Below are 14,116 nucleotides of genomic sequence, written 5' to 3'. Positions count from 1 at the left end.
CGTACGCGGGGGAAAAAAAAAAGAAACACTCTCTATAATAAAATAAAGAATAATAATTTCCTATGTGATAAAATATTCAAATGAACAATGAAACTATGAACTGTAAAAGTAGTTATCATTGTTCGCTTTTGCATTTTTTCCTTTTGCGTCACCTGAGAATCTGTAGAAGCTATAAGATCCATACAGGAATAAAAACTCACTTCAGTGGGGTTGGGTAGTGTGTAGAGCGAGTTTTGCAACAACTCGTTCATCAAAATTCGCACTGCAAACGCATCTCATTTTCATTGCCTTAAGAATCGTTGTAAAGTCACTTTTTTTTTTTTGTCTGTGATTCAGATCTCTATTCGAAACGTCTCCATCTACTTGGATCAAGTATGCGAGTGGATGCTGTGGATCTACTCCACATATTAATTTATGTTCCCAGTTACGGTATGTCCTTCGCAAGGATCGCTTTAAAGAAAAGTACTGCAAGAATGAATTCAAATGTCCATTTATTAACTGTTGATAATGAAGGACCAGACCCATACAGACCCCTGCCAAAGTTTATATGAATTTCCTTTCGTGATAAACAAAGAATTTTGTGGAAGCAGGTATCCTAGATTACCATATTGAAAGAAACACATAACATGATTACTTTTCAAAAACCATGCAAGCAACACAGGACTAGATGAGCCTTGTCGCCCTTCAAGTTATATTTACTTATTTTATTTATCGATCATTTAACCTTGTGGCCCTCTGTTACATCGGACCAGCAGCAGCACATACTTACAAAATTACGAAACATGCATAATTCTGGTTCAGTTACGTACATCTGCGAAACTGCATTTATAGTCACCAACAAAATAACAGTGAATAATAAAAAATAATTCGCGTACTAATAATAAGAAAAAATAAAGTTAAGAATAACAATAATACCGATCACTTTATCACTTCTGAAGCCGTGATTAGTATCATCAGAAGCAAAGGAATAACGCCTGAGGAGAAGATTGAAATGATAGTGACTGAAACTGTTAAGAAGGAACTTTCAATGAAGGAATCTGTGGTAAAGACAGGAATATGGAAGAGATGACTAATAGGAGCGCAGCATTCCTGCCCAACTGCTGATGATTCCTGGCCTGAGCACACAGGACAAGTTCATGCTGGTCTGACAGCCACGGATTTCGCGCACTTTTGCATGTTCGTTCTGGTGCGCTCTAGAAATACCCTCTTGTTCCTCTGATCCATTCTCTGCGCTGGACGCACTCATCCATATGGCTGGACAACCTGCTTCCGGTCGCCGGTTAACTTTGTGGCGAACTGCGGCCGTTGACGGACGCGTTTCTTCGCGGGTTCTGTGTTAAGACAGTGCTCGCATAGCAAAATATTATGCTAATGTATTTAACAATATTTTACCATGATGTAGTATCGTCTTCAGAGTTTCGACGTGATGTATTTCATTTATTTTAGTTTGTTTGTAAACAATATTCCCGCACGACGTATTTTCGACTGTATTTTCGACTGTATTTGAATTCATTTATTTTTACGCAATGTATTTCCAATCCGAAGTGCAAAATGGCTAAGCGGGGATGGCTAGAGAACAAATGTAAAGGATGTAAAGGCTTATCTTAACTACGGGCAAGATAGATACTGCCTACAGGAAAATTAAAGAGACCTTTGGAGAAAAGATAGTTCAAATGGCTCGGAGCACTATGGGACTCAACATCAGAGGTCATCAGTCCCCTAGAACTTAGAACTACTTAAACCTAACGAACCTAAGGACATCACACATCCATGCCCGAGGCAGGACTCGAACCTGCGACCGTAGTGGTCGTGCGGTTCCAGACTGTAGCGCCTAGAACCGCTCGGCCACTCCGGCCGGCTTGGAGAAGAGAGAGCCACTTGTATGAATATCAAGAGCTCAGATGGAAACCCAGTTCTAAGCAAAGAAGGAAAAGCAGAAAGGTGGAAGGAGTATATAGAGGGTCTATACAAGGGCAATGTCCTTGAGGACAATATTATGGAAATGGAAGAGGATGTAGATGAAACGGGAGATACGATACTGCATGAAGAGTTTGACAGAGCACTGAAAGACCTGAATCGAAACAAGGCCCCAGGATTAGACAACATTCAATTAGAACTACTGACGGCCTTGGGAGAGCCAGTCCTGACAAAACTCTACCATCTGGTGAGCAAGATGTATGAGACAGGCGAAATACCCCCAGACGTCAAGAAGAATATAATAATTCCAATCCCAAAGAAAGCAGGTGTTGACAGATGTAAAAATTACCGAACTACCAGTTCAATAAGCCACAGCTGCAAAATACTAACGCGAATTCTTTACAGACGAATGGAAAAACTAGTAGAAGCCGACCTCGGGGAAGTTCAGTTTGGATTCCGTAGAAATATTGGAACACGTGAGGCAATACTGACCCTACGTCTTATCTTAGAAGCTAGATTAAGGAAAGGCAAACCTACGTTTCTAGCATTTGTAGACTTAGAGAAAGCTTTTGACAATGTTGACTGGAATACTCTTTCAAATTCTGAAGGTGGCAAGGGTAAAATATAGTGAGCGAAAGGCTATTTACAATTTGTACAGAAACCAGATGGCAGTTACAAGAGTCGAGGGACATGAAAGGGAAGCAGTGGTTGGGAAGGGAGTGAGACAGGGTTGTAGCCTCTCCCCGATGGTATTCAATCTATATTGAGCAAGCAGTAAAGGAAACAAAAGAAAAATTCCGAGTAGGTATTAAAATCCATGGACAAGAAATAAAAACTTTGAGGTCCGCCGATGACATTGTAATTCTGTCAGAGACAGCATAGGACTTGGAAGAGTAGTTGAACGGTATGCACAGTGTCTTGAAAGGCGGATATAAGATGAACATCAACAAAAGCAAAACGAAGTTAATGGAATGTAGTCGAATTAAGTCCGTTGATGCTGAGGGAATTAGATTAGGAAATGAAACACTTAAAGTAGTAAAGGAGTTTTGCTATTTGTGGAGCTAAATAATTGATGATGGTCGTTGTAGAGAGGATATAAAATGTAGACTGGCAATGGCTAGGAAAGCGATTCTGAAGAAGAGAAATTTATTAACATCGAGTATAGATTTAAGTGTCAGGAAGTCGTTTCTGAAAGTATTTGTATGGAGTGTAGCCATGTATGGAAGTCAAACATGGACGATAAATAGTTTAGACAAGAAGACAATAGAAGCTTTCGAAATGTGGTGCTACAGAAGAATGCTGAAGATTAGATGGGTAGATCACATACCTAATGAGGAGGTATTGAATAGAATTGCGGAGAAGAAGAGTTTGTGGCACAACTTGACAAGGAGAGACCGGTTGGTAGGACATGTTCTGAGGCATCAGGGGATCACAAATTTAGCGTTGGAGTGCAGCGTGGAGGGTAAAAATCGTAGAGGGTGACAGAGAGATGAATACCCTAAGAAGATTCAGAAGGATGTAGGTTGCAGTAGGTACTGGGAGATGAAGAAGCTTGCACAGGATAGAGTAGCATGGAGAGCTGCATTAAACCAGTCTCAGGACTGAAGACGACAACAACAAATTTCCAATCCACATGCACATGGGAAGACTGCTATGCTTACTAGTGGTGACAGGAAGAGGGTAAGGGAACTAAACACTTGAGAAGGGCGCAATGCATTCCAAGATGCCCAGGCGTGGCTCAGTGTGCCACGACTTCCAGGACAGGTATATAACACTTTCCAACTACGGTGCAGTGTTTTATGTGCGAATGTATTTGAAAAAAAAATGTGTAGAGCAACATTGGCAAGTATATTGAGGCATCAAACACTTTACCTAATTCGTTAACGCACGCAAATACAATGTCGACCTGTAATTTTAATTAAATTTTCCTACTGAGCAAGTATATATTCAATTTGTGAAACATATCCCTGAAAACTGTTTAACGATTTATTAATGACACATATTGAAGCAGGTTCTTCTACAGAGATCTTTTTGAAACTGTATTTAGAGACATATTCAGTTGAAGCAGCTCGTGGTCAAAGACAAGTGTCTCAGAAAAGCCTTGGTATTTCCCACAAAAGTGCACAAAGTGTCCCAGGGACAAAGGCTGGATGAAGACTGGGACGTTTCACAAGTGTGCCGGAACCTGCTGTGATTTTTTAGAGTGCATGTTCACGTGTGGCGGTATTCCTTGGAATAAAAACTGCAATTACATCATAAATTTCTAATATTCTGCGTGGTTTCTGTTTGTTCTAAGTCGTGTGTCCCTACCACTTTCGCGCAACGACGCTCTGAGCGTGTTTTTTAGGGGATTGACTAGTTTGAACCTGGGACCTGTTGCTGGTGAGGAGACGCCAGACCACACATGACATGTAGAGTTCAGAAGAGTTCAGTGAGACTAGCGATGATATAATCAAATCCTTAATGATTTCAGCGTCAGCTCTACGGTCGCAGGTTCGAATCCTGCCTCGGGGATGGATGTTTGTGATGTCCTTAGGTTAGTTAGGTTTAAGTAGTTCTAAGTTCTAGGGGACTGATGACCACAGATGTTAAGTCCCATAGTGCTCAGAGCCATTTGAACCATTCAGCGTCAGCTCCACTGCACTCCCTGTAAAAGAATCTTAATACTTACTAAATTTGGTGGAAGGGGTTCAAGGCTTTCCTATTTTTAGTTAGCTGGTAAAATAACGTCGAAAAAGCAGTTAAGTTTACCATTGGAAATTTTATTCTACTCACAAAACATTGTTTATAAATTGCACTATTGATAAAAGGAAATATTTTAATACAGGATGATAAAACCAACTACGTTCAACAAAAATGTGAACGAATATTCCCTGAATGGGTTTCCAAGTTCTACAATGGATCGAAGGATGACCTATGCCATATCACATCTATAATCTAGATTTAAGTTAAGTTTCACAAAAGAGAAAACTATCAAAATGGTCTACAGTGACCCTCAATTACCTTTAATTACTTATTTAACTTGTAAAGTACAGAGGCTGATGTGGCTTCTCAATAATTATAGAACAGAAAAATCATCGCGTTTCAGATTTCTGCTTCACGTAGCAAATGTGAATACCATGAGCTTCAATTGACGATCGACACTAGTATTACGTAAAAAGGGGATGTAACAGATGAGACTTCTGCAGTTCTGAGTGAAGCTTTATGCGCGCTTATGCGACATCGCGTGCGTTCATTACCTTGTCGGTGGTTAGTCAGCGTCAGGGAGCGGCGGTCGGCACAATCCCACGCATCTCGCCGTCTCGGAAGCAACTCTCTCCTAACTTCTCCTTACTACAATTTACCGAAGTTTGTTTAAAAAAACTATCTGGCTGTGTTTTCATCTGGCCAATCAGGGTCTCAAGTTAACCTTAAGCTCCCCCTACAAAAATTCTGTCTATCCAATGAGAAACGTTATACTTTTCGTGGTGGGGCGATGTTTTTAACGTTTTCAGCGTAACAGAGACGCGAAAAAGTCTCAAGCTAAAACCTGCAGCTGGTGTGGCCCTTTTAGAGTTATCGTAAAATCTATACTGTTCTTCTGGAGGGCTCTAGCTTTTAACATGGGCTGGGGGGTGGTCCTGGTGATTAGCTGGAGACGTGGATGTCCGTCCCTTATCGTAGGGCCTTCTAGCTTAACACGGTTCTGCTCTCTGCTTCTGTTCTCGTTTCTCCCCTCGGAACTGCGTCTGTCTCACGGTGGGAAGGTATGACATGCATTTAGGCATTCTTGTGTTAGTCTGTGGTATTACATTTGCTCACTCGTTACTCGTATTACTTTGGTTAATTTAATGTCACGATTTATTCGGAGCTATGTGACATACTACTGGATTTGGTTATTATGTCAGGGTTTTCATGGAAGATGTTGGATTTGCCTGACACCTTACAAATTGTTTAAATATACTTGTGTCATCTGCAAGGGTCTCTCTATCTCTGTGCAGCGTTACGTTTAGTTCCTATGACATCTTCAATTTATAACCTGTGTGATATATATTCCACACAATGTTCATATTTTTTAAACAATATTCCGTAAACCATATGCCCACATATTGTTTAAATATTCCATGCAACATTCAGTTAGTAAGCCTGCTATTAGATGCGAATTCGTGCGCGCGCGTGTGTGTGTGTGTGTGTGTGTGTGTGTGTGTGTGTGTGTGTGTGTGTGTGTGTGAGAAACAATATTCTGCATAAACAATATCCTTGCAGTTGTTTAAACACCAGCAACAGTTCAGATACAAAAAATAAACGAAAAATATCCATGCAGATTCTTTGAGGCATTGTGATTGACACTATATTAGAGATCCTCCCAGTACGACAACAAAACGACTGAACTATTTTTCCTGCCACTTTTTTCTGGACCACCATCTTGTATTACATCATCGGAGCGTAGGAGGAGGGGACAGGGAGGGGTGAAGGAGGGGTGGGGGCTATGAGTTCCCTGACGGGACCCGTGTGTGGGCTGGGGAAACCCCATGACATGATCAGGGTATGGGGTTGATTACTTGATCAATTACTTAAATTACATAATTTATTTGATATCAAAATTGCACCAGTACTCTGTTTTTCCCACTACTGATACCCGTTCACAGACTGCAGTCTAAGTGAGGGTCCAGAATTATCCCCAATCCACGAGTACCAGTAAAATGTTATCTGTGGGCCACGCTGTAACATTTTTGTCTTGTCATCACATGTAAGCTACTAATATTACCGCCAGTTTGTAAAAATAGTTATAGGCCGAATTTTCTGAACAGTTTCAAAAAAAATGTTAATTCTACAAAGTAAATTTACAACCAATGAAAGACAATACATTAAATACGAAAGCAGTATGGCAGAAATACAAACTATATGAACATTATCTTACATAATACCTAATTATAATACCCCAAAAAAAGTGTTGAACAATGTAGAATAGCTTCGTTGCGTGATAATGATTCCCACCGCTGTTAGGAGCTAAGAAATCCAGAATGCAGTAGCTTTATGGCTTTATGTGATTTGTTTATAGATTACTATGTTCTCAGAAGTATGTATTCATTCTATACAACTTTCCATCTTGGCAGGTCGCGACCATGAAATATCGTCGTTAATTTTACAGCGTTCTTATCTCCGAGTTTATGGGCTCCCGCACGCCGCGGTAAATTACGTGACCTCGAGGCTGGATCAGCAGTCATTACTTCATTTTCAGTTACCACGCATCATTGCAGGCTGTCAACAGCGTTTCGTAATACGTAAATGCTTAAGTGAAGTTAATTTAGTGTCGACTATGGACTCAGTATCTCCAGTATTGCAACAAGTGCGTGGAAGTTCGATAAGTTCTCCTAGGGTCTACTGCCTTGCAGAAACATAAGCCTACCACCGACATGAAGGAAATTCTGTTTTGGATGTTACTTGCCATGTAAACGAGAGGAGTGAATTATCTTTTTCTAAGGTGCGTTTTGGAGCGTGTTCCAGCAATGGGATAGGAACTTAGGCTGATATGGAGCTTTTCTTCACATAAAATCTTGTTACCAACTCAGTAACAAAGAACTCAATGAAACTACCCCCTGGCGATGAACAACACCCTGTTGTGGACTAAGTCGACACTATAAACTTGTTAGAGCATGAGTATTACATGCTTATTCTATAGCCACTGCTTAAATTGCTAGTAACAATCATCAACAATTACAACCGAAGACTTCCTGTGTAGGGGAGTCATCCTCACAGTGCCAGCCGTGTCAAATAGCATGGAGGAACGGACAGGATTCAGAGCAATCTCGTTGCTCCTATCCTGGTAAATGCCCTTAAGATATGGAAGCATCAGTAATGATCAACGGCGTGGGGATGCAGAAAGCAAAGGAAAACACTGCATTAAAGATGCTGTCTGTTTATCCAAAGGATATGTGTCCTGCAATTGAAATAGTGTCATTGTGATGTATCCATTGGCAAAGATTCCGAATTAGTTGGCCGGGAGGGCACTGCCAAGTTGGAGGTTACTACGAACATACAAAAAAAGTGGTTGAAAAACCAACGAAAGGGTAACACTTTACGAGTCGGAGCTTGGAATGTCAGAAATACGAACGTAGTAGGGAAGCTAGAAAACCCGAAGAGGGAAAGGATCAAGACAGGATTCTAGGGAGTATAAACAGTAACAGAAAATGATGTAACGAGAGAAGGATTCGTTATGAATTATAAGCTAGGAGAGAGAGTGAGACACTGTGAAGAGTTCAGTGATAGGGTTCTTCTCATTAGACTCGACAGCAAACCATCACCAATAACAATAGTTCCTGTGTACTTGCAGACGTCAAAAGCAGAAATGAAGAACTAAAAAAGTGTATGAGGATTTTGAACTCATTATGTAAAGAAACATGATAATCCAAAAGTGTACTGAATTGCAATAGTAGGGGAAGAAATAGAAGAAACAGTTACGTGAGAATATCGGCTTTGTGGTAGAAAAGACATAGGAAACAGAGTAAACGAGTTCTGCAATAAATTTTTGCTGGCAACAATAAACACATTCATCAAAATTGACAAGAAAAGAAGGTAAACGTATGCATAAAAGGTCTAGAGACACGGGAAGATTCGAATCGGATCATATCATGAACAATCTGAAGTTGGATAGTGAATGTTAAGGCACATCTGGAAGCAGATATAGAAACGGATCATAATTCAGTAGTAACGAAGAGTAGATCACATTTTAAGAGAATCATCCGACAGAATCAGTGTGTGAAGAAGTGGGGTACTGACGTACCGAGGAATAAGGAGACGATCTTGAAGTTATTTGAGGATGTAGATGCGACGATAATGAATACCACAGAAAGCAGTTCAGTTGAAGAGCAGTGGACACCTTTAAAAAGAGCAATCATGGAAGTCGGACAGACAAGCATACGTACTAAGGAGGTACTGCTAAGAGACCCTGCGTAACAGATGCAGAATTCGGTTGATGGGTGGGAGAAGGAAGTACAAAAATTTTCAAATGAAGATGGGAATGCAGCAATATGATTACGTTAGGAATGAAATAAATAGCAAGTCCAGGAAGGACAAGGCGAAATGACTGCAGGAAAAATCTGAAGAAACCGAAACAGAAGGGTTCGTCGGAAGGACTGATTCAGCAAATAGAAAATTCAAAACAGTCTTCGGTGATATTAGAGGCACGGGCGTCAGCATACGACTTGTCTGATGATATGACGGAGGATGAAACAGGAGTCGATATGGAAGACATAAGTGATCCTTGTTAGAGCAGAATGTTTCAGGGCTCTTGAAAAGTTGCAGTTAATTAAGGCACGGCGGTAGATAACATTCCTTCGGAATTTCTAAAATGAATTTGGAAAGTGGAAACTAGGAGACTATTTGTGCTGGTGTGCAGAATTCTTGAGACAGTATACATAGTCCAGCAGCAGACTTTCGGAAAGTGATCATCCACGCAATCCCGAAGATAGCAAGAGCAGGTAAGTGCGAAATTATTGCACTATCAGCTTAAGGGCTCCTGCATCCAAGTTGCTGACAAGAATAATACACAGAAGCGTGGGAAAAGTTGAGGATATGTTATATGACGCTCAGTTTGGCTTTCGGAATGATAAAGGCATCAAAGAGGCATTTCTGGCGTCGTGTTTGAGGATGGAAGCAAGACTTGATAAAAACCAAGAGTTTCATACTATTTGTTGATCTATAGAAAGCTTTTGAAGGGGGAAAATGTCGCAAGATGTTAAAAATTCTGAGAAAAATAGGAGAAAATTACAGAGGAAGATGGGTAATACGTAGTATGTACAAAACGAAGAAGAGCAATAAGATTGGAAGACCAAGAAGGGAGTTCTCTGATTAAAAATGGTGTAAGATAGGGATGCATGCTTTCAGCCCTGCGTTTCAAGCAATGACGGAAATAGAAGAAGGGTTAAAGAATGGTATTAAAATTCGGGGAGACATTGTTATCCACAGAGAAAGTGAGGAAAAACTACAGGATCTCTCGAATGTAATGTACAGTCTAATGAGCACACGCTATGGACTGAGAGTAATGTTACGAGGAGCAGCAGATATGACAACGATAAACTTAACATCGAAACTCGTGGCCACGAATTTAAGTAATTCTGCTATCTTAGAAGCAAAATAACACATGACGGATGGAGCAGGGTGGACATAAAAAGTAGGCTAATACAGGAAAACAAGGCTATCCTGGTCAACAGGTTTTTATTTGATGATGAAGTTTTTGGGAATGTACGTTTCGAGCACTGTAATATGTGGTAGTGAATCATGAAATATAGGAAAACCAGAAAAGGAGAGAATCCGAGTATTTGAGTTGCATTGCTGTAGGTGGGTGTTGAAAGTTAAGTGGACTGATAAGATAATAAGTGGGGAGAATCTATGAGGAAAGGAATATATGGAAAAGACTGACAAGAATGGACAGTGTGATTTATTGAGGGGTCAAAGGATAACTTTTGCAGTACTAGAGAGCTATCGAGGCTACTGACTGTAGGGAAAGACAGAGATTGGAATACATTCAACAAATAATTGAGGACGTAGAATGTAAGTGTTGCTTTGAGATGAGAGAAATTCATAGACGGCGGCAGCAAACCAGTCAACTCTTAAACGTAGGTTGCGTACGTACGATCTTAAATTTTATTATTGAATTGAAACTGTGAGAAGTCTTTGTTTGAAAACATATATGGCGCAATCTAGTGACAAGTGGTGCCTTAGGTCTTATATATATCAATATTCTTGTTTAGTAATGGATGTCATTGTAGCGCATGTAAAGCAAAGTGAGGGAAGGAAAGTTATGGTGTAACGTTCCGTCACCGACGATGTCATTAGAGTTGCTACTCAAGCTCGGATTGGTGAAGAGTAGGGGAGGAAATTGTTCATATCCTTTCAAAGAAACCATCCCCTCGCCTTCAGTGATTTAGGGTAGTCTCGAAAACCATAAATGATGGCCAGGCGGTTATTTGATACACTGTCCTAACGACGAATAGCAGTCCACTGACTGAGTCACTGCCTCACCTTGTAGCGAGTGTCTCGAATATTTCAATCCGCATTCTGTTCATACATATAGATATTTATGTCTCGTTTATGCTCGTGTGTTACACACACACACACACACACACACACACACACACACCTTTTAACATGAGACAACAAAATTTCTCGAAAACGACGCACTGCACGAAAAAATGTTCTACGGGAAAATTATTCCATTCTATTGTGGCAGGATAGAACAGCAACCATTACCCATTTCAGAATTAAAAAACGTCTTGGTTGCGAAATAAGGTAATGTCAGTGACGCGTTACATCCTTTTGGGGCATCATCAGATTGTATAAAAGATAGCTGGATATGAAACCCATCCGTCATATACAATTATGAAACGGGAAAAGGACGTATGGATTACATATCCAGTTCTGTTGGCTCCTTTTTCCATTTCATGAGACTATATGACGTTTGGATTTCATATCCACCTAGTTTTATACCCTTTGATGATGCTCCAAAAGGGTGAAATGCTTCACTTACATTAAATAATTTCGCAACCAAGACTATTTTTATTTTGAAATAATTCTAGGTGAAAAGTTAAATTAGTAAAGGGGACATCTTTCTGTGCTACAACTAGCCACGTTATAATCGCCCCCCATCCGTGGGTGGGATCAAGGTTGCAAATGAAAACCCCTCATTCTTATTACATATTCGGATTCTACGGCAACAAATACGTACACGTTACTTAAAACATTTTTCTCTGTTCGTGGTATATGGCACTGTAATCGACAAATATCAAGTGTGCCCATTTTTCCAATTAATAACTGATGCATTTGATTCTACATTCCGTTTATGATGTAAATGTAAACCGTTTGGTTCTGATGACTGATATTTATGCTGAAAATTTACTTTAGTGTTACAAACTTGATTGTACAGTACCGTATAGTCAGCCATTTCAACGTCTGTTAAGAAAATGTGTTTAGCGTGCTCCAGGAACAACGACGCGGATGTAATAGTTTCCTGCTCCCATGGTGGTGCTTTATATCTGTGAGTCCCCTTGCCTCTCACCATTGTGGGGTGCTTGATTTAGGTGAGTATCCATGCTAGGTCATACCATTTCATGGGCGTTTTACCTTGCTGAAATTGTTATGGTCTGTATTCCGCAGGAGCCGCATGGCCACCATTGCGAGAGTTACGTCTGTTGAATTGAAATACGCAACGAAATGAGGCACCCTGATGCTGTGGTTCGAGGGCGGCCACCGAAATAAAGCATTCAGATTGCTTGGGAATTTCCCACAATCAACCCCTTTACCATACAGGTGGCTTATTTCCCAGAAACAATTCTACCCATATTTTTGTACCATACAATCACATTTGCAACACTCAAGTAACTTCGAACATTAATATCAACCGTTAGCATACAAAGGTTTACTAACATCATAATTAAATTGTAGAATCAAGTTCATCGGTTCTTGAAACTTCCTGGCAGATTAAAACTGTGTGCCGGACCGAGACTCGAACTCGGGACCTTTGCAGTTCAAGATGCATTATTTTTCTTTTTTATATTTTAGTGATGAACCTGAGACAGCCAAATACCTCGAGAACGACGCATCGACGAAAAGAATTGGAAAGGTTAAGAAGTAGCCTTGGCATGAGTTCCTGAAATCCACATCGCAAATAAAAAATTGGAAGCCATTAGGAGTATTCCACAGTATTCACGTTTGATGAGGGACTAACGTGGACGCCATACATTAAGGAACTGAAATTAGGATGCCTCAAGCTGTAAACATTCTTAAATGCGTCATTCATAAGACTTGAGTAACAGACAGTGCATATCTGCTCCTGTTTTGTAAAGCCTTTGTGTGGCTCCGGCTTGAATACGTATATCAGATATATGGATCAGCGAGGCCTTCATATCTTATGCGGTTCACCACGAGGGTATCAGACTTCAACAGGGGCTTATCCAACAAGTCCAGTTTCTAGCTTGCGTACAGAGGCTGGTGAACCTGCACTGTCTATTCGATATCTTCTCTTGGTACACAGAGTATACAGGGCTCTGCCTTTTCCAAAATCGCCTGCATACATCTTGTTGCCCAGTCGTCACTGGAACGTCTGTTCTATAACAGTCCACAGCCAACGAGACCATTTGCACCTAGTTGGAGAAAAGCCTTGAGCTACATAAAGCGGAAGGCGTTCAGATTAAAAGCTGGGCGTGGATTAGGGAAACCCTCTGGCCACTAAAATGGCCCCGGTTATATTTTGAATTGAATTTTATACTTTTAATTCACCACCCGGATTTTACTAGTGTTTACACGGATGGGTCTAAGCTGGTGGATATCAACGTGGTCGCCAACTTCGTCCTTAGGATAGGGCGCCTAGAGGAGTTTTCAGTCTATTACGTGGATATGTTTCCTATTATGAGGGCACTGGAGCAAATGAGGCACCGTGGAAAGAAATCATTCATCTGTTCTGAACCCCAAACAGTCTCTTTCCTATTGGTCAAATATACCAGCGGAGAGACTAGTTGAAGGTAGAATGTTATTCCTCCCTTGCAAAGACAAGAAAAGGAAAGACTTTCTGTTGGATGCCAGGACATATAGGGCTCCTGTGAAATGATATCGCTGATGCAGGTGGCAAGGAAGCTTGCTCTCGTTTGCCTCCTGCTCTCTGTTCAGTCCCTACACTGACTGTTACCACATACGTAACTCTGAAGACTGTAGATGGTGGGAGGCTCAGGTCTGGCAGTGCGGAGCAATAAGTTGCTATCAGTGAAACCTCCAGAACGACCATGACTTATCTTACGACCATGGCTTACTTCCTTCCGGACACGACGAGCTGAAGTAGCACTTAATAAGGCTTAGAGTTGGGCACTGACCACTGACAGCTTGCTCTTAAGTCACGAGGAGGCATCAATGTGTCAAAGATGTGGTGTACCGCTGTCGATACGACATATTGTAATTGAAAATGTTTTATTAATTTTAATAGAAAACAATCTAAATCGCAATAAATTATTTATTTTTGATTCTGGTAACCGGTTTCGGTCTACAAGGCCACCATCAGAACATAGATTCTGACGACGTTCTAGTGGGTGCTACTCAGCAGCATGGTTCCTCATGTCATTTGAGCCTCCAGCCTGAAGATGGTCTTATAGTTACTGGAATCAAAAATAATAGATTTACTGCGATTGGGACTACTTTTTATTGAAATGTAAGTACGATGACTGTCGTTCCA

The sequence above is a fragment of the Schistocerca piceifrons genome, chromosome 6, assembly GCF_021461385.2.
Source record: "Schistocerca piceifrons isolate TAMUIC-IGC-003096 chromosome 6, iqSchPice1.1, whole genome shotgun sequence".
Classification (NCBI taxonomy): Eukaryota; Metazoa; Arthropoda; class Insecta; order Orthoptera; family Acrididae; genus Schistocerca; species Schistocerca piceifrons.
This window is presented reverse-complemented; position numbering follows the sequence as displayed.